We start from the raw sequence: 21,999 nt of genomic DNA on the forward strand, positions 1-21,999 counted from the left end.
GTGGGCCATCTCCGCAATGCCTCCCATCAGCCTGCATGGCTGCCGTTTGTTTCCCTCGCCGGCCAATTTTCAGCCAGACAGACGGGTTTAATCCGCCATGTTTCTCCTGCCGGCAATTTTATCCCCACATTAAAATTTATCCCCACATATGACGTATGTCAGAAACGTATGTCAGAAACGTTCCGGGACTGAAGTCACAGAAGAGAAACCGTCGGATGCTCAGGGCATTGTGAGAAGACACCACGGTATCTCTTTATAGACGTGCTGCTTGCCCACAGTGAATCCTGCAACTTTTCTGACACACCTCATATGATCCACTCGACTTCCCAGATGCGTGCGCTTGACGGCGAGGGAGAAATTTCTGGCAAATGGCGTGACAGCCCGGTCGGCCTCATAATGGAGGTGTAGCGTCCAAACACTTAATGGCTGTTTGGATGACACGCACCACTTATTGTCCCAATCATCCGCCCTCGCTCAGCGGCACCACTTGATTAATGCGACTGTCGGGATAAAAGGCTGCGCATATTAGCGAGGTGATTACACCGCCCGGGAAACTCTTCGGAAAACAACAGCAAGCCTGTGCAGTCAACACGCTAACTTTTTAAAACTTTGCCTATTTCAGTTTTCTAATTGACTCCCCACCCCTGAAAAAGAAACGAGGGTCTCTGGTGAGCAATCAGACTCTCCTGCAGATTAAGCAGAATTAACGATGGGTAGCAGGAAGCCGTGACCCGCGCGATACCCGGGAGCGAGTGCTTCCAAGTCATGAACATGCATGCAAAAAAAAAAGAAGTAGGGAATAAAAATAAAACTGTTTAATCAGATGTGCACAGGAGAACAATGGAGTAAAGCCAGCGAAAGGTTCATTGTTAAGAGACTTAATGAGAGTCCCGCGCTCAAAGGACAACCTGTCGCCTTTCACTGCAGAGATGCTGCAGGAGGGAAATAAAACAGAATAGAGGAATGCTAATGAGGACGTAACACAACACAACAACCTCTGCACGTATCCTGATGTGGATTTCAAAGCGGTTTGAACCGTCTTAGGACTCCACATTACAATAATGCCGGTTCGAAATGAGTGTCAGGACGGTGCCGACTGCCACCAAACCCCAACTAAAGCGAGAAAATAAAAATAATGCAAATGTTTGTTCGCGAGGACAGCGCGGTGTGCTACTGGTTAGCAAGGCTGCCTCTCAGTTCTGAGATTCAGGGTTTGAATCTTGGCTCTGGCCTTCATGTGTAGATCTTCTCCCTGTGGAAGCTTGCACGGGTTTTCTACCACATTTCAACAACACTGAAGACTATAAATTGTCCAAAAGTGTGAATGTGAGTGTGAATGCCTGTTTGTCGACATGTGCCTTGAGATTGTTTTTCAAATGTAAAATATGTGCCTTGGCGCAATGAAGGTTGAGAAACACTGTTCTAGTGGTCTTTAAAATTGCCAATAGATGCTACAAGATGGTGGCAACTTGTACAAGTGAAGCTCCTCATTGCACTTTAACATAGTTCCTTGGCAACAACATGGCGGCAAAATGATACTTTTTATTGCTTTGACCTGAGCAAAAAAAAAAAACAGTGAACAGGTACAGTAGATAGATACTTTATTCATTCATCTTCCGTTCCGCTTCTCCTCCCGCGGGTCGCGGGCGTGCTGGAGCCGATCCCAGCTATCTCCGGGCGAGAGGCGGGGTACACCCTAAAGTGGTCGCCAGCCAATCGCAGCGCACATAGAAACAAACAACCATTCGCACCCACAGGCAATTTAGAGTCTCCAGTTAACCTACCACGCATGTTTTTGGGATGTGGGAGGAAAGTGGAGTGCCCGGAGAAAACCCACGCAGGCACGGGGAGAACATGCAAACTCCACACAGGGAGGGCCGGGATTTGAACCCCGGTCCTCAGAACTGTGAGGCAGATGTGCTAACCGTTTGCGCACCGCACCGCTGTTTTATTCATCAAATTTAAAATTCACTACTACTACTACTTGTACTACTTCAACGAATATGTGAATTCGCAAACGCCGAACCACGAATATGAGGGTTGGTAAGTATGACCAGTCCAAAGTTGAGGTCCAACGGGTAGAGGTCACGTAGAGGTCTTACGAACTTGAAAGTAAAGTAGCCACAATCATAAATGAATAAAAATCATCATTTAGTTGCACCAAAATGTAATGCCCCTTTAATAAAATCAAAATTATTTCAAGATGTTTATGCGAAATCCTGTAACACACTCAGGATCATCACCTTGGAAAAAAAGTCAAAAAGTTTGCCGCCACATCTCCTGTGGCGGGATGGTCGCTAATGTTGGATATAATGAGCAGGACCAAGAAAAAGCGAGACCGGCGTGTTTTGTGATCTGCACCAGGAGATTTCAGGTTACATGAGGGGGAGCACAGAAATAAACACTCTCCTCCTTCACAGTAAGACTTTATCAACAAGCCAAGTGGAACCTTAAACACTCGCAATCCCAATTTCATGCACACAAACAAACTGAGACGCAGGCAGCGCTCAGCGGGCGCTCTGTTGTGTGTGCCGGTCTCGCAGCGTGATTCGTGTCAACGCGCTCGGCAGACGCACCTTGAGGACGTCGCATGGGGTCGAGAGAGTAGGACGCTCGCCCGCAGGGAACGCCGCCAAGACGCGGCGAAGCAGACGGAGCGAGGGAGGGACGAGGAAGCGGAGACAACGTGCGAGCCGTGACATTTGGAGGCGAGGGCTCGTTCTCGACTGCCGCTGTGATAAAAACAACATGGGAGCGCCAGTGGAGTGATTCGGTCCCGTCTGACAAGTTGATCCCACCTCAGCAAATCAGATAATAGCTTTGTGTTGTGCAGCTGTTGAACCTCAACACCCAGTCAATTGGCTCCAAGGCCTTCGGGATTCGTCAGCTGCATATGGCGGCATCCGGAGCCTTTCCGAGTGTTTGCACTGCCCTCATGTTGGACTTTGCCCAAAATCTAAAACAAACTGTTCTCAAAAGTGAAATGTGCACATGTTGAACTTGAAAGTGAAATACAACTAAACTGCACTGAGGCAGCGATTCTTTCTTGACTGGGCAAACAGGAAAGTAGCAATTGGTGATACATCTTGACTTTTCTAAGATCTTTGTATGGAGCTAAGTTTCGCTCGAGTTGTTATCGGAAGTTATGGGGAATCTTGGCTCCATGCGTTTGTTTTTTCTTTGCTGACTGTCTGGCTATTCAAAAGAGGAATGTTGTAAAATGAGTTTGAGATTCTCATAAAGTGTTTAGGGATCCTATTTCATTGCATACTTTGTTTAAACTGTCAATATAAGCAATTCTAAACAGTTTGTGGTGCCTGTCAGTTAGTTTTTCGCTCGTCCGTATCCACTGCAAATAGTGGGGCTTTACTGTGTACTGGTTTTCTACCTTCAAGATACTCAGAGCGCCTTAACACTGTTTTCTCAGGAACAACTGGGGGTTCAGTATCTTGCTCAAGGACACTTTGACAGGGTCACAGAAGTTAAGGATCGAACCCCCAACCTTTGGGTTGCGGAGACGCCTACTAGGTTTTGCCCAACATTGATAGTAGTGCTGATTTACCACTATTGGTTTCACCTGGTCGCATTACCTGTCTGTGATCATACCGGTGTCTGTTCAGGCCATTATTGCTACCTCCGCAGCAGAACTTCAAACAAATAAGAGTTTCATTTTGAGGTCATATACTGAAGCCTGCTGAGATGTTTTTTGAAATGGACTCAATGTGCCAGATAAAAGAGTTCAGAACGACACCGAGGTCATGAAGCTCAGGCGACGAGCAGATGGAACAGCCCCGCTCTATTATCTCCCTTTGTGAAGGCATTGTGTTCCTTCTGGTATGTCATTCCTGCCATTGGTGCCGACATTCTGACTATATTCTTGGTGAAAAGAGAGCTTCTTTCACTGTCTGGCAGGAGATGGCATTTGCCTTCGACTCAATCAACGAAATGAGATTTCGACATATTTGAGGTGAAGGAAACTCTGCTCTAACCAAACTCAGGGATGAAAGAGGAAATAGATGAGACACAGCTGGGAGTACACAGCGGTAGTTCCCAAGATGATTGGATGGGCGGAGCAGACCAAAAGAAACAAACACTGCTCGAGGCCTTTTAACTGCCTTTTTACCAAAGTGGTGCATCAGAGGCCTAACAGTAGAGCTGGCATTTATTCACCTGTGCCTTTCAGACAAAAACTCACATAGTGAGACATTCCCATGCAAATGCCAGCTTCTTAGCTAGCGACAATTACTTGTCGGGGTGTTAAACTTAACACTCTGGTCGCGGCTTCCTGCTATGCCAAAGCGTCAGAGCTACGTTGGCAGACAGGTCGACTTCACCACCCCCTTGCGTATCAGTACAGTAATCCCCCATTATTACTATACGCTAACCAAGCCCGCCCGCGGATCGCGTAGATCCGTGAATAACGGACACTCGCCACTGAAAAGGTTTATAATGACCAGAAGATGATAGCAAAGCACTACTTCTGTCTAAATGTAGCTCTTCAACTTAGTTCAACATAGTTTCTTGGCACTTGGTTGTCAGCAAAAGAACTGACAAGAGTGTGACGTTTACTTTTAACGGTAATGTCGTAAGATGTATTTGAATTGATATTAAACTGTTTTGGGCTACTAGTTTGTGGTATATTTACAGTTTAAACGTTTAGTCTTAGGCAATTAAACATTTTGACGGGTGCTGTTCTTTATTCGTGTTTTTTCGCTCTTCGCAGTAGAGTTCTGTCTCTGTTAATATACAATTCACACAGCAAACCTTTAAAAATAAGGTCAATATTCAGCTTTGATGACCGGTGTGAAAGGAGCTACAAGCACCAAACAGATCAAGGAAAAGGCTTTCAAAAAGTTTCCGATCCGGCCAGGGCAGCCTACAGAATTACCCACAATCCCCTACCCGACACGTATAGTGTAACCCCCCCGCCTCCTTCTTGACACACTCTGATGTGATGCGTACAAGCAGTAAGACAAAGTAGAATGTCTGGCAGGCGTGTGTTTGTTCTGTTGCAGAGTGAAGGAGAAGATGAAGAGAAGATGTCAGGATTGATAGCCAGCTTATCTAAACCTCATTGATTTTTCACGTGTTCTTTGTAGCTGGTGCAGAAAGCCTTCTGAACAGACTCGCCGGGAAGCTTGTCAGAGTGGATGAGACTGATGAGGAGACCGGGAGGGAGGGAAAAAAAAGGAAAGAAAGAAAGAAAAAACATTCTGTCCGCCCACACCTTCCACACAGCAAACACATTTCCCCTGTTTAAACAAGAAGATGGCGTTTCTTCTTGCGGACACACGGAGGTGTTTGCAGCGCAGAACACGCATAATTGGCCTCCATGCCTGCAGGTGCGCTAGGCGAGTGTTTGACCCATCAGCCTATTTAAGGAGCATGTACGCCTACTGAAGCATAGAGGCTCAACGCCGGGAGTCTCCAAACATTCCAAGCAGACTCACATCTCCAACTGATGTCACCTGGAAAACTATCCTGGCTTTCAATTATTCACTCGCTCCGAGAGCCGAATGAGATGCAATATCTTCAGCTCAAGCTCAAGCTCCACTGTAGCCTCAAATTATAACACGGGACACTGGAAGAACCTGACAGGACTCATCCACTGGATGGACACATTTATCCTAACTTGGGTTGCAAAACCTGACAATTTTCAAAGTATTCCATAACAGTAAATTATCGGAATAAACTTCAAAATAAGTTTACAAAATTAAAGGTTGGCTGTTAACTCAGTCAACTTTCATCGACGTTTGTATTCGTCAACTGGAATCCAACGTCTACTGCCACCGACGTATACATTCGTCAAGTATGTTGTTCAGAAGAAGGTCTGGCACAGTTTGTCTGTGAAATTCAGGTTTGTAAACCACTGTAATAACTAACAGATCCTTTTAGATGGCGACATTGTCTCAATTTGGATTTGAGAGCAGCACAGCTTTTGAGTAAAAGATCAAGATTAGGCAGTGAATCTCGGCTTGTCATGTCAATTATGAAGGAGAGAAATGCCAACGAAGTCTGACAAGTTTAGGTACCTCTTACTCGAACAGAATACGTATGTTTTGTATGGTATGAGCAGAGTATGTGTCGCATTAGTTGGTAGAAAGTGTGTGTCGCTATATTTTCACAGAACCAAATATTCTGCAGGTCTTGAAAGATCAGTAAGAATGCTCTAAAATGTTTGGCAATATGGGGAACTGCTTTGAAAACAGCTGGCTGTGAATGAGTGAGTAGGTCATTTAAATATAGTTTATATTTTAGCATAATCCTGACTAAACTATTAGATTTCATGCAGGTGGGACTGTACCTTGACTTACAAGTGCCTCAACTTATTTTCAGTTTTTCAATAGATAGTGGGACTTTATGCTGCTTTTGGTCATTGTTCCTTTTCGAAATAATATTCATGATCTTTTAGCTTATCCGGGTCTACTAAATATTATTCAAATAGATGTAATTCTAACAGGGTTTTTGTTGCGCCTTCCGGCTTGTGAGACTCCCAATTCCGTGACAAAATAGTGTCAGAAGTGAGCCATTTCATCACCAGGCCTTCCGCGGTGTACACTTGGGAAAGTGTGAAGACTCAACCGCGAACAGTTGCCTGAATGGGGAATTGACTGCGTGTGTTATGTATGCCATGTTTTTCTCCATATTCTCCGTATTGTTCATTATAAAGAATAAGCTTGAAAACAAGACAGGGACGCCGAGCTTGCTTGACAAATTACTTTCTGTCTCTCTTTCCGAGTACCTGAATGATGGTAAAATATGACATGAGTTGTCATGTTTCATGTAGACAACCATGCGTTGGGTTATTTTTCCGCCAGGAACAAGAGAGTCCACCTGCTGACAATGAAGTACAGCTCAAGTTGCGGGTGAGAAAGTTGTGTCGACGATGATGAGAGGCTGAATGAATGTCACAGTAAGATGTGAACAGTAAGATGATGCCGCTGTCCCCAGGCTTTCAGCATGTCCTATTTTTTGACCTTATTTGATTTTGGGTGGTCTGTGCCAGTCCGAGCTTCTTTGCAGGTTCTACTGTATTAACAACCCTAAAATGGAAAATTCTAAGGAAAAAGGCAGACGTCCTACCTCTTTTCCGACTTGATTTCTTGAGGCTTTTTTGTTGGTCTACTCATGATAGACACAGCAATCAAATTTCATGTTGCTTAGTGAAGCTGGCTCTGGGGGCGGAATTTTCAAATCGTTTTTGACCGACTCCTGGAAATTCACCCGAAAGCTGCTTCAAACAGAAATGGAAGACTCCTTCTGTCTTTTCGGGCGTGGCTTCTTGGAACTTTTTGGTGGGTCTATTCATGATACACGTACAACAAATTTCATGTTGCTAAGTGAAACTGGTTCTGGGGGCTGAGTTTTCAAAATGCTTTTCAACGCTTGCTGGAAATTGTCTCTAAAATGGTCGCTTCAAACCAAAATGGCAGACTTCCTGTGTTTTTTTTTCAGACAAGGCTGCTTGAGACCTTTTGTTGGGCAAATTTCAAGTTGCTATGCGAAGCTGGCTTTGGGGGCTGAATTTTTCCAAACGTTTTTGAATGCCTCCTGGAAATGGCCAAATTGACCCTAAAAGGCTGCTTGAAACCAAAATGGCAGATTTCCTGTGTCTTTTCAGACAAGTCTGTCCTCATCCAAACATAATCCCTCCACGGGGATCCAGACACCATGTTTAACATCTTCATTTATCTTCTTCCACCGTTGGCAACATCCATGCTCCCCAAAACCACATGACTGCCACCTGCTCCCCACGCCCCCTGCAGACCACCAAATAGGACTGTGTCTTTTTTTTTTTTTTTTTTTACCCGCTCGGCTGTGCACCTCTGATTTACGGCCGCATTTATCTGAAAAGAAAGTCTGTGAAGTTTCGGGAGGCTTTGTGATGCAGGCACAAGGCCGTGACACGTGGACGTCCGCTGTGGTGGAAATGAGCTGGGCACAGAACCCGTGGAGCAGGGGGGGCACTTTTATCCTTCGTTAACATGAAAGTCATCGTTAAATCATCTTTACTGCCATGCCAACATCTCTGCACCTCTACTGCCAAGCGTCATTGTCACAATGATGATGAAGAGATGCATAGACATTGGATTTTGTTTTTCATGAAGGTCTTGTTGAAGGGAAACGTTTATTTATGGATGCATGTCCTCAATCTGCTTATCAGTTTGAAAAGCGTGTGAATTTTGTATTAACTGACATTTTCATTTTGTTTTTAGTGGGTCTCAGGTGGACTAGATGACATTCTGTTTCTGTTGCTTGGATTTATGCTGCTGACGTGGAGCAGCCATCCAGAGAAGGGGGTCACAAATTAGGGAGGCCTGCATTTTAAATGCATGTTTATTATTATAGCAGCGTACTTTGCCACCTCCATTACTGACTTTTTAATTCCGTCAACACGTGACAGCTTTTCTATTTACCACAACAGACAGTCGATCCTCCACTTAGCTCTTCATAGATCAATCCTCAGCCTATTTAGCTAATTGTTGGCACTTGTGAGCCGTGTGTAATTCATCCCAGGGGTGGGGTTCAGATGTGGGCTGATGGGTGTGGGGGCGCAATCTGTCAGTGGGTCGATGGCATCGGCGTGTGGAAGTCTGCATGCCTCAACGTGTGTTTATCACAACTCTGCAGCCAGGAAGAGGATGAGAATGAGGAGGATGAGGGTTATTCATCCTGTTGATGGATGGGACAGATGCTCTCACTGCGGTATTAGTGTTTTTATTATTACTTAGCTGGCGTTGTTATATTGCTTTTTCCACACCAACACAATAAAAGACTACAAACAGTGTGTCAATGCTTAAGGAATGACAAAAAAGGTTTTGACTACCTTAATGCAGAGTGGTTTGCGGATCCTGACATCTAGTTTTAAGGTCTCAAATGTGTTCCAGTTGTGCAGAACAATTATTGAAGGTAGATTTGACGAGTTTGCATGAATACATTTGACTGCCTGCAAGGTTGTATGTTTGAGATACTGTGTAATGTCGAGCCCATATCACCCAGTCCTTGCGATCATATTTAGTCAAGAGAGGAGAGGTCTTGAATTTGATCCAAGTGGCCTTAAAAAGGTCTTTTAACTCCTTCACTGCCAGCCCTTTTCAAAGCACAGTTCTTCTCGCCTTTTCTGTTCTTTAGTAATCAGCAGTAGTACATGGGTGGGTAGGTTTCACCAAAAACACCAGTTTCTGGCCAAAAAGTGAAGAAAACGAACTTTTCGTGAAAAGAAACATATCAAGCAGAACAGTGACTTTTATTTTTTGCTTTTGTGGCACCTCGAATTATGAAAACGAGACTAAAAAAGGGCTTTTGTTGGCAAAATAAGAATTTATTCACAGATACAACTAAAAGAAAAACACACCACGAGTGACGTTGACTCACCGCACGGCTCGAGTTGAACGTCGGTGGCTTCGTCATCATTTCTGAGGATCGATCTATTACCACCTACTACGACAAATACTACACACATACGACATACTGAATTTCACAGACAAGCTGGGCTAGACCCTCTTCTACGGCTACCCATTGAGAAACGTACTTGAATATATTCCTCGGTGATAGTAAATGGTTAGATTCCTGTTGACGAATGTAAACATCCACAGCATTGAATGAAGTCTTTAAAGTGGCTTTCTTAGCCCTGCACATACCTTGTAATTCATCACTGGGAATGATTGACCATTGACACTGAATCACTTTGAGCACCGTGTAAATGTGTGCTTTCAAGACGTTCAAGCTTTGTGTCGACACTTACAGCCAAAGCTGACTTGGGCACTTGCAGATCGATTGCGGTGAAAAGTAGTTACAGCGAGGTGAACAAAAGCGCAACATCTTCGCACCTGAGAGGCGTACGCCGCAGCAACCATTTCTGGGTGCATACACAAACAAGCTAGGAGGCTTGGACAAATTTTAGTCATGAGTAGAAGACACGTTCAAAAAGCCTCACTGGCTGTCGAGTTATTCAGCTCACTCGCCATTAAATGTAATTACATGTTAGCAGTGCTTGCTGCAGACTATTTTTTCTATTCATGTGTTGCTTTTCACACTTTACATCAACTGTAAAGCCTGTGAGATGCTCACTGAGAAGTTTGGACTCGAATGACTCAGATTTCAACAATCAATTTGTTGATGAAGATCACCTCAAGACATTAAAACATGGCCAGAACCAGAGCCGGGTAGGGGCTTGGTGTCCGTGTCCGTTTCTGTGTCCCTGACGAGTTGTACAGTCCTGAAAGGAAGATTCGCTTCGCCACGGCTCTGAAACTGAAGCCGGATGTGGGGAAGGCAGTCATGTTGTACATGCTGTCTCTATTGAAGTCGACGTACAGCACTGAAGGCATTGGCACAGCATAGCTCAAATTACAGCTTGTGTCTCATATTGCAGCTGTCGGGCTTTGTATGTCAGTCTTTTAAATGATCCATTACATATGTTAATTTGGAGGCACACTGGCAGGCTATCAAGTGTATGTCAAAGCAACAGGTGGCGCTACAACCCCTCACTGGAAACTTGCTGTGGTCAAAATAGCAAACAATAAATAGATCTCTTGAAGAGCAGAACGTTCTTCACACAAGGCATCATTTGTGTTTCATTTTGAGAGATCAAATGTCACCTCCATACTCCACCCAGAAGGAGCGATAAATGTCGCAACTGAGCATCGCCCAGCTGTCTAGTATACGTGGTTCAAATTTGAAGGCAATCGGACAAAATCTCTAGGACTAGTTTTAAAGGAGTCCTGGAAATTCAAACCAACAAGGCAGACTTCCTGTGTCTTTTTAGATATGGCTTCTTGATGCTTAAATGTGAGTCTCTTCATGATTGACCAAATTTCATGTTGGTAATTGAAACTGGCTATGCGGGCTGAATTTTAAGTGTTTTGAAATTGCCAAATTGACCCAAAAATGTCCGTTTCAAATTTCATGTTGCTAATTGCAACTGGCCACAGGGGCTGAATTTTTGAAGCAACATTCAAATGGTGATTTATTTGGACTAATCACCGCATGCTTGAACTCTAAAAGGTTTTTCGTAAATTGTCTGTCCTCATATGTTCAAGATGGGTTTTCATTCTAGTTTGCAAAGTTGTGACTCAGTGAGTTTTAATGTATAACCGTGAAATGATTTAGCTTTTAATTTGAAGAGCTACTTCCTAGGTCGCGCTGCCTCAGTCGAGGTCACTGCAGTCGATGATTTGAGCGAAATGATAACGATGAAAATGATAAGCCGCATCAGGAGTAGTCCTCTTCTTGTGATGAAAGAATGAAAAGGTAGCATAACATTTATCCCCACAGACAAGGGGAAAACGCAGCAATACGGATAATTACGTTTCTACCTTTCTCCGCCAGTCGCATTCATTGTCGTAATTAATTTCATTATTTCCGGCACTGGGTGTTGAGAGCAGATTAGTTCTGTCAGAGTCGTGGGGATAAACACGGCGTAATTGCTTATTGCTCTCAGAGGCCGCCGCAGATTATAGCTAAGCTAATGAATGAGAAAATATCCAATCACCTCCAACACGGCGTAGCCTCCACCCGCCGCTTTGTTTGCTTGCCTTTTGTTCCGCTTCACAGGAAGTTTGACTTCTGACGGAAAAACTCTTTAAAGCGACGCCCCGTTGACCAAGAAGCCAAACTCGGGAGAGACGGACAAAAGTATCGGGACACCGTTATCGTATCGTTTCCGCCTGCTTCCACTCTTCTGGGAATTCTGATGTTGGACCATCTCCACTCTGGTCTTGGATCCTTGGACAAACTCTAAAAGGAGATTTATTTTTATTTTTTTACACAGCAAATAACCTGTCGGTATATTTATAATGCATATCTATTTACTCGTGGCAGCACGGTGCAATTTTCTGCCTCACATTTCTGGGGCTCGGATCTCGGCTGCAGCTTTCCTGTATGGAGTTTGCATGTTCTCCCCGTGCTTGCGTGGGTTTTCTCCGGGTACTCTGGCGTATTACCGCATTCCAAAAACATGCATGTTAGCTTTATTGAAGACGCTACAGTGTCCAAAACCTTCTTCTCTTGCCTTGCCAACAAGTGTAGAAAGTAGGTAGTACAATGCAGGCAAATGACACGGGCCATGTCAAATGTAAATTTTAGTATATGCTGTAAGCATATACTACAAAAACGGACTGCAGTTTGGACCCTGCTGCTCTAAATGTTCCATGGGTGTGAATGTGAGTTTTTCTCTATATGTGCCCTGTCATTGGCTGGCAACCAGTTCAGGCTGTGCCCCACCTCTCTTGGCAGAAGTCGACTGGGATAAACTCCAGCTCACAAGGACAAACCCTGTAGAAAATGGATGAATCTATCTTCTCGTGTACAAGCAAGTTTGTTAAAAGCGTTAGCAAGTAAGCATTGCAGTCTTGTTCCTGCCAAAGGCATGTCTGGCACATAAGCTTCATCCACTCTCAGATCCAATCCACGTTCTCACTTTCCCGCCGTCAAGCAGCGTCAACACGGGACGGCGTGCAGCCGAGCAGAAATTCCCTCTGATGGAGCAGAGGAGCTCAGCGGGGAACGCTAACGCTAAAGCTAATCGGGTCAGACAGCTGCGTATTAGCCGCGCATCGTGTGCTCTGACGCACCGTGTGGTTTGCGTACCTGGACCTGCAAGCATGGAAGGGTTCAGGAGTGGAGAGCTTCCCAAATACACCCCAGGCCTTGTCTTTGTAACTTTTTGTAACCTCCAACAGCTTGTAGCTCGTAGAAGCGGTGCTCAGTTTACGACAGAATTAGCTTCCTATAACATAACCCCAATTTGTACGTGAGTCAGAATGTGCTGTAGTCTAACATTAGTTTATCACTAATGTCGTTTTTTGACTTTTTTTTTTTTTTACTTTTGGTGGAGTCTATCCCAATTGACTTTCTGCGAGAGAAGTGGAGAACAGCCCGGACTGCTCGCCAGCCAATATGACAGAAACCGAGGACCCCTTGTCGTTGGGGGAGGAGAGGCTGTCTGTACAGCAACGTCAGGACTACCCAAATCATGTCATCTGAACAAGACGCATGGCTACGAGCTAATGTTGCTCTGCATGCTATTGCTGTAATATGCCTCAATTCATTCAATACTGCCAAGCTCTCACGAATCTTTCTGTCTTTAAAGCACTGCAGCCGGCACCCTAAATTTAGATATCTGTCCCGGCTTTCCGATTTCTGCACACCCTCCACCTAAAAATGAATAAATAAATAAATAAAGGAGCGGATGTCAGCTCCCTGAGCGTATAGGTGTCACATTACGCTACCGTGCGCTGGTGAGATGAGACGCGAGTGTAATTCTCCCCAAGGTAACCCCAAGTCGCAGCCCCAGAAGTGTCACATCCTCACAGTCTGCTAGGAGATCAGTCGGAGGGTCAATGACGACTTTTGGCCTGATTTTCTTACACTTTTGTCAGGAGGACAATTGGTGTCAGATGAATAAGTCCTACTTTAACTTGATTGGTGAGTCTTCACGTCCGAGGTGTCATATTAGTGAGAAGAAAGGTTCAATGGAGCTGGTAGGACTGGGCAATATGGATTTAAAAGAAAACAGCAGGATTTCTTTCTGATTATAATTGATTTTTTTTCTCCTTCCCTTAAAGAACACACAAATGACATTCAAATTGAGATATTGTTGTCCCACCATTTTTCTGGGATTTGCTTTATTTCCCTTGATACTGTCTCCTAATGCCTTTAAACACTTGTTTTTTCCCCCCACCAAATGTTCTTTTAATCCACAACCATTTCATAAAATGAACCTTCAAACTATAGTCTGTAGACCAACAGTAAGGCCGTACCTCCTCCAGCTCTCACACGCTCTTTTCTCATGGCCAGGTGAGGCAAGGCAACCTCAGCAAAATTCTGGCAAGGAATCACTGGGCACCATGAATTTGGCAATGTTCAACACGACTGGATGTGTAATTGCCTTTCACTTTCATTTCCTCCTTCATTCGATGTCAAACTGATCAACACTCATATTGTCTGTTTCTTGGCATTTTTGAAAAATAGTCACTATTAGGATCTGAAAAGTGATAAATATTGCGATCAAATTGCTAAGCTGGCAAAACTGCCTGTGCTTTTGTAAACTAGCTGATCTCTGTTCATAGTCTTGCTGTTAGTGCACACATGGATGCTTTTGGGCCTTCGAAAACCACCCAAAAAAAATATAAAAATTGAAAGAAAAAAAAAAATCTAAACTGTCCAGCCTTGGGATGTAGCCTAAAAGTAATTTCCTGTTGCCGTGGATCAGTCAGCATGCAGGACTGAGGTCAAAAGACCTTCACGCATCCTTCCTGTGACACAACATTCAGGGTCAGTATCCAGTCAGAGAACCTCTGACCGTCCAGCTCGTGTTTTTGTATAAATAAAGGCTTTGTTAAGGTGGAACTCTTTGGAGTGACATGTTCTCCTCTACACATATTGTTTAAACACCTGGAATGTTTGGGTCTTGATGACACCTGAGTCTATCTGAACGTGGGACCACAACCCCCCTCTAGATCTTTACCCTTACATAGTGTTTGGGTCAAATCGGGCCCATTTTGATATTTGACAGTCATAAAATGACCTAACATGTCATTCTTTCACCTGGAATTTGATGACTTTCCTGACGTGACCCAAAATACACAAAAATGAAACCACGGTATCTGAAAATGGCATTCTTTTGTACAGGTGCTACTAAGTTTGTGTACACTGCGGCAGTTCCAGGTCAAATTTGATCCGTGTCTAATAAAATGGATTTTAGATTTGCCAGTATGCGTTAAGTCAAGGTAAATGGTGGCAATGTTGAAACTTTACATGCGATGAATGTTTGTATTTTTTATGTGATAATGGTAGCGGAGGGAGCTTGAAACAGTCCCAAGAACTGTTTGTGTTTCACCACATTTGCGCAAGTTTCTGCAGAAAAAAGAATCATGGAGGGATCTTGAAACTGAGAGTCAAACAATATAAGAATACCATACATACTAAATAGAGGTAACAGAAGTCATACAAAGGTCAAAGGGTGCTCTGACACAGGCACGGCTGAACCTGTAATGTAGCAAATGAAACTACACTTTCCCTTCTCTTTGAAAAACTTAAGATTAATCATCCATGTTTGTATTAACGCCAGACAGGCTATTAATACATATTGAAAAGATCGGTAGTTCATAATTTGATATTGATAATTACTCTGAGGATATTGTTGGCCTGGGTCAAAATTTACCCGGAACACACTGCGTTTGCATGGATGGTTAAAAAATCTTTAAAGGAAGTAGTCTGATAAGGTTTCTTTGAAGCTGGCAGGGAGGGGGGGGGGGGTTGTAGACAGGCAACTGGTGTCATTGTTCAATGCCCGTGGAACATTTTCCTCCTGTGATCACTGGCTCAGGACGAGCCCAAACACACACAAAGCAACACAGGAGGCATTAATCTGCTGTGTTGCAGGTTAGACACCACTGCCCCTTCTCCACGACCAACCCCTCAGCCCCCTGCCTGCATGCCAAAAGTTTAATGAAGCGCACGCGCTGGCTTCTAATTGTTATTCTATTGACTCTGCCGAGTGACTGGGGCCGACCTGCTGATGCGTGCGCGAGCGACCGCGACGTGAACCAGATAGTGAGTCCATTCAAGGGTGGATGTTTCATTCCATTCCCTGGGGGAGGGCACGAAAGAGGAATGTAGATAGTACACAATACAACATCTGTTTATTTATTTACCTAATGGATTGTTGCTGTGGCATGTTCCAAATATTTAACATGCTAAAATGTTACGTCGAGTCCTGTGTCCGCTGCATCGTCCAATTTTGGCTTCTGGGGTGCACAAGCGGAATCACATTTTCCGACAAATGAATCGCATGTTCAGCCTCAACATGCCCGAAAACGCACCAGTTTTGGCAAACATCTGATCAGTATCTTTATGAAAATATGTCTTTTAGGGATCCCCAAAACTCACTCAGTAGCACCCATTGGAAAGTTAGAAAACATTTGCCCCCGACATCAGTTTTACCAATCAATATGAAATTGGGTGGACCTGTCCTTCATAACAGGGCGCACGAAAAAGTCTCAAGGACCCATGTCTGAAATTGATCAGGAAGTCTGCCATTTTGCTTTGAAGCAGACATTTGGGATGAATTTCAGGGTTCGTACTTTGATGAACTCCTACTATGGCATTTGCCCAAATGATCTCCAATAGGAAGCAGGAATCCTACGCAGATGTGCGATGATAAATTTCAAAGCACTTTTGCCTACGTCATATAATTTGGGCAGAGCATGGCATCAAAGTTGGATTTCAGGGATTCGTCATAAGAAGCAGCTCGTAGCTTTAATTCTTCTTACGATTTTTTTATTTGGCTTCTTCATTCCTAAGTATAAAAAAGCAGTTGAGTTGACTTCATTTACCCTCTGGATTAACGTGCGCTTCATGAGTCATAGTCTCGAAAAGACAATAATCCGCGAGAGTTTGAATGACATCTTCATGGTGGGGGGGGGCTGTAATCCTGCCCCCCTCCCTCCCACCCAACCTCGCTTATGTTTGCTGTCAGAATGAGTGAAGGCACCCATGTGTTGAGTTGCAGGTTAATAAATATTGAAGCCGCATCCATAATGGCGATGCTCGCTGTGTTTGCCTTGCGTCAGTCAGAACACGTAGTGAGCCAGCGACTTCAAAAGTCACTTTGCTCACTCAGATGTGGCGGCGCAAGCAGGGTCAGGAGAATGGAAAACAGGGATGGCGGGGGACGACGACGAAGGGGGGAGGGCGAAATATCAAAGGGATCCGCGGTCGCGCCGCTCCGAGGCCCCGCATCTCCTCGGTTCCCGTCAGCTCATCAAACCCGGGTCACCATCGGAATACCGCATCAAAAGGCCCGAGGAGTCTTTTATCCCCAACGCCCCCACTCCGATTCCCGCGCCCGTCTTAGTCGAACATGGAAGTTTAACGTGGCGGAGTGAAAGTCAATAACCCGCCACACACACACACACGATGAAAAGGTCACATGGAGAAGGATCCTGAAAGAAACAGCTTGTCTGGGGCCAAGCCGCCCAGCAGGAAGTCACATGATGCTGCTTAATGTCAAGGTTCACTCTCCCAACCTTGTGCCAACTGCGATGTCTCACAATTAAAACTTCTATCCACCAATTACAGAAAAGGTTGCCGCTTTGGCCCAGTGGTGCGTCTCTCGCCAGAACAACAACAACAAGGACGTTTTCCATGTTTGAATTCCAATTTTCCCAAATCAGCAGAGGTGGCACAAAGTACTCACACTCCATACTGAAGTACAAGTACAGATAGGGGTGGGGAGTAAAATTAAAAAGTGGTCAGAAAAGTAAATACTCAAGTACGGCTACCTAAAGAAATTGACTTAAGTACAATAACGAAGTACTTTTACTTGGTTACTTCCAATAAGCAATACTAATGCGACTCAGACATGAGAAGGTTTGAGGGCGCCCCCCAAAGACACAGAGGCGCTCTTTGTACAGCTCCGTGACGTTTTTAATGTGGAGCAGCAGGGACGAGAGCTGAGCCTCTTATCTGAGATGACACGGAGGCTTTACTTCCTCTCCAGCGTAACCTTCTTTCATGCTCCCTCCTCATGGCGCCGGTGATACGAGCAGAGAGCTACATGGGCTCGCTAAGTGAGGGCAGGTAGTTCGCTTCCATCCCAAAGTGTTTCTATTATTTGGAACTGCCTGCCTGACGCACAAAATAAGGATTCAAATTCGGAACTTGAGTCGTCGTGTTCCGAGGAAGAATATTGCGACCTGTGAGTCACAGCGCTAAATGGATGTTTGCTCTGGCAGAGAGTTCAACAAATAAGACTGTCTCTGATTATTTTAGCATCCGTGTGTCCGTAATGCCAACATTTCTCTCTGTGCAAGAAAAAATAATTTTCCAATGTCAGCCCAGTGTAATACCTTGAATACATTAGCACCTTATACACACTTGCTTATTCCAGATAATATTCAAATTAAACATCACCAGCACTTAAGGACAATGCACGCTTGTTTGCAGTCATGCTTCACTGGCTCGTCTTATTGCATATTCGTGTTTTAGGCAATTTAATGTGCATTCATTTAGCCAAGCGTGAACTGACGGTTTGTTCCTTAGTCAGCAAGACCGTTACACCTACCCCAGGATCAAAAGCAGTACAGTCGCATGCCAACATAGGGACGGACAAATGAGAGCCAAGTAACTAAGTTAGTCAGTCAGCTAGTAAATTTACATTTCACATTTCATTTGCAGTGCACTGCAGGCCTCACAAAGTGCTTCACATGGCTATAATTTAAAAAATTCACAAGCATCATACAGCTAAAACAAGAAAAAAAACATTGTTTTACTGGAATGCCTGCCTAAACAAATGTGTTTTTAACTGCGTTTTAAAAGAAGAGGCATCTCTTAGTACAAATGCAAGCGCATTCCACAATTTGGGAGCAACGGACTGCAAGGCTTTTTGATCGCGTGTGAGGGACAGTAAATAAAAAGCAATCAGCAGACCGCAGTGGCCTAACAGGACAATGAGATCCACCAAGTATGAAAAAGCCTGACCACTGAGGGCTCTGTAATGTCGGACTGGATCCTTAAATGAAAAGACAAAACTGGCCTAATTGGAGACAGGTGAATAGAGAACTCCAACAGTCAAGAGACAAAAGTATGAATGTTCATTTCTGGTTTTGAAATATTTGCGATGTGTAAAAAAGCAGGAACAGGTTACAGTTTTAATGTGGTTACAGTTTTAATGTGGTTATCCAAAAGCATGCCCTGATCATATACGACCGCCTCCCCCCTCAAAAAAAAAAACGCAAAAAAGCCTTTGTCTCGCGCTAAAAGCACGGCAGTAGACACGCACATGCCGCCACATCCCAGAGAGTCGCTCTTGTCATCTTGCACCTTTTTGTTCATCAAATGCACCAACCAAAGTGCTCCCTGCTCACTAACCATCCCCCGTGAGCTCATTAGTCAAGCATGGTAGTGGGGGCTTGCCTCACTTGCTTGAAAAAGATAAAGTTGTCTTCTTTTGTGCTGTACTTTTAACGCTTTTGAATAAGGAGAGCTTCAGACGTTTCCTTTTTCCCAAAGTTTGCAGAGTCCTGTTTTTGCAGACTTCATGGCCTGCGCTGACACGATGTTTAAAGAAGTTTACATTTAATAGGTGTCTTAAGAACATGTCTGTCTCACATTTCACACTGAATAAGTACATTTGTGAGTAAATTGAGACAATGTCAACATAATTTCTGTATATATGCTTTTTGTGACATTTTTGTTGGCGGTTCCGTGAGATCTTTCTCAAGTAAAATGTGCCATGGCTCAATAATGGTCGGGAAAAACTGCTCCAGAGACCCAACTATTTGCATACAGACATTTAAAAGTCCAGTTTCCACTATATTTCCCCTTTACTTGTAACAAGCGTAAAATGAGCTTTCATGAGGGACCCGAGGAGACCGCAGATTTCCGGCGAGGTGACCTGACATTTAAGAAAGCTTTAAGTGGAGGCGGAGAGGACGGCACGCGTGAAAGCACCGTGTCCGTTCAACATCTCGCATATTAGCCCAAAACCAAAGTCCACAAGCTTGCGCGACGTCACTGAATCCAATCTATTTGTACGGCGGATCTGCGCTTTTGTGCGGCGGACCCTCGGGGACTTGTTTTCCAGATGTACCCCCGCTCGTTGCTCCCTCCACCAAAAACAGACTTTCAAAGCTGCTCCATAAGCCTTTTAGCTTCAATTTGTTCTGCCAATTATTATCCCGGCTCTGCCACTGCGATGGAAGCTGCTGCTGGGGGGGCCCCTTTCTTGGCTTTTCTTCCGTAGGAAGGGGGGCCTGTTCGGGCACCCGTTGACAGATTGACTTGGGTACTGAGCACAGACAAAGATGGCGGGGGAGGGAGAGGGATGACGGGGGTGTTGAAGAAAGACCTCCAGCACCAGCAAAAAGATGTGTTGAACCAGGAAGGAACGTATTGAAGTTAACATTTTCCACCATCTGTCTCCGCTGCCTGTTTTCAAAAAATGTGTCAGGAGTTAATTCAATGTAGCTTAATTTTTTAATGGGTGAGGAACCTTTTAACAAAATTTTATGTAATTTTAATGTGCATTTTCAATTGATTATTAAGAAAATCAGTCAGTAGCTCAATCAATGTAAATTAAATTTTTCTTTAAATGGGTCAGGACCTTTAAATTCAAAGAAATTGTCAGAGTTTGCAGGTTTGCGTGGTGGAGTTGGTGGCAGAAGGCGGTCGACCCAAGTGCAGGGAAGCAGGGAGGCAAGGCGGGGAGGCAAGGCGTCTCAAAAAAGTATTTATTTCTAAAAACAAAACAAAAAATCGAAATACTACATTGACAAGGTGACGGAAAATCAAGAATCAAAGTAACAAAGAAACACAAAGAAACAAAACCCTCACCACTACAGAATACACGACAGGTATACACGACACGTAACAGCAACAGCAACAAACAGACATAGAATGAAAGAAACTAGGGAACTAAATACAAGCTAACTGACGAGACTACGAGGCACACCTGGACAAGATACGGGTGGCTGGAGGGAGCTGATTGGTAGACACAAGGATCAGGGCTAACGAGAACAGGTGGAAACAGAAACCTAACGAGCAAGACAGGACATGAACATGAAACAAAACTCAAGAAAACAGATCATGACACAAATTTGTTATGTATATATGTTATGTAATTTGGCAATATTTTTTTGTAATGGGCTGGGTTAGGTTAAATTACTTTTTTTTACTTTTTTTCAATGACCTTGCATGGGTTGGGAGCTAATTAAATCTGATGTCATTGTTTTCAGTTTGTTAAATTTTAGAAGATAGCTGGGATAGGCTCCAGCAGCCGGCGACCCGCGTGAGGATCAGCGGTAAGGAAGATGGATGGATGGACATTTTTCGGGCCCTTTTCTGATGGAAATGCATAAATATGTGTACCATACTAAAATTGTCCTGGCAGGGGAGGGAGGAAGTGGGGGTGAAGAATGACCTTCCACACCAGAAAAAAAAAAACATGTAAAACCAGGAATAAACATTAAAGTTAAGTTTTCACCATTTGCCTCCACGGTCTTCAGTGTGTTTTTAGAGACGGGGGGCAGGGGAGCTCCTTGGAAAGTGGAACTTTCCATCACTTTAGTAAATCCAATATTTAAACACTTGCGAGTGTGTAATGAAAAGCAAGAAGGCGTGCACACAGCCGCCTGCTCCTCTCTAATATATTCTCATTTCACTTTCAACATGCTCCATCGCCTCTCCGATATGATTCTCCCAGGGAGGAACGCAGCGTCGCCTGTTCTCTCTTGGCACCGTTCATTCCGTGATTGCCACTGCAAGACCCCCTCGCCTTCTCCCCAAACACGGATCACATCTCCGTGACTGCCACCCAATCTTCCCCCCGCCACCGTTTGTGTGCGCCCGCTGCTGCCTCATTTTTCAGCATCTTTCTGCCAATTTGGGAAACTAATTGCTGCTCCTCTGACTGGCCATGTATGGAATAGCATGGGAAGCTTCATCTTTTATGCTTATGAATCCCTCAGCAGGCTTCATTAATGCCAGCCGCACACCTAGCGATGCCACGCAACGCCACTGAGCAATTCGGGCGTATCGGTTTTGCATATAGTTTGGTTCCGATTCCATCTCTAATCGTAGGTCAATGGCATCGTAACAGCGCAGACGTTACGGCCGATCAAAATTCTAGATTACATCATATGATCTTTCTCAACAAAACTAAGCGAGATCCAGGCCATCACCGTATTCGCAGTTCGTTATTGGCAAATTCAGCGATTCTTTTTTTTTCTTCAGGGAAACCTATCTTCACCTATTTGAGGAAAAACGCTAAACTCTTAATGCATTGTAATTGGTGTGAATCGTCAATCATAATTGGGAGGGACGGGTGAGTACCGATACCTGGTATCAGTATCGGGCAGATGCCATCGGGTTCTTGTGAAGCCTGCCGATACCAGCCACCAATACTTTAGGCAAAAAAATCTGACATCGAGTAAGTCCTCCTCGCCAGTAGTTGGTAGGTAGGTACACAGGAAATGACAATAAAATCCATGATTT

The 21,999-nt window shown here is 44.3% G+C and overlaps 1 protein-coding gene and 1 long non-coding RNA gene across 2 annotated transcripts in view; one reads left to right on the top strand and one right to left on the bottom strand.

Annotated features, from left to right (window-relative positions):
• The window catches only part of LOC133470140 (uncharacterized), a 57,784-nt gene that overhangs the window by 22,738 nt on the left and 13,047 nt on the right, over nucleotides 1–21,999 (bottom strand). The window lies entirely within an intron of this gene.
• The window catches only part of LOC133470137 (cadherin-20-like), a 45,520-nt gene that overhangs the window by 6,961 nt on the left and 16,560 nt on the right, over nucleotides 1–21,999 (top strand). The gene's annotated exons all lie outside the window — the stretch shown is intronic.

The sequence above is a fragment of the Phyllopteryx taeniolatus genome, chromosome 20 (genome assembly GCF_024500385.1).
Source record: "Phyllopteryx taeniolatus isolate TA_2022b chromosome 20, UOR_Ptae_1.2, whole genome shotgun sequence".
Lineage (NCBI taxonomy): Eukaryota > Metazoa > Chordata > Actinopteri > Syngnathiformes > Syngnathidae > Phyllopteryx > Phyllopteryx taeniolatus.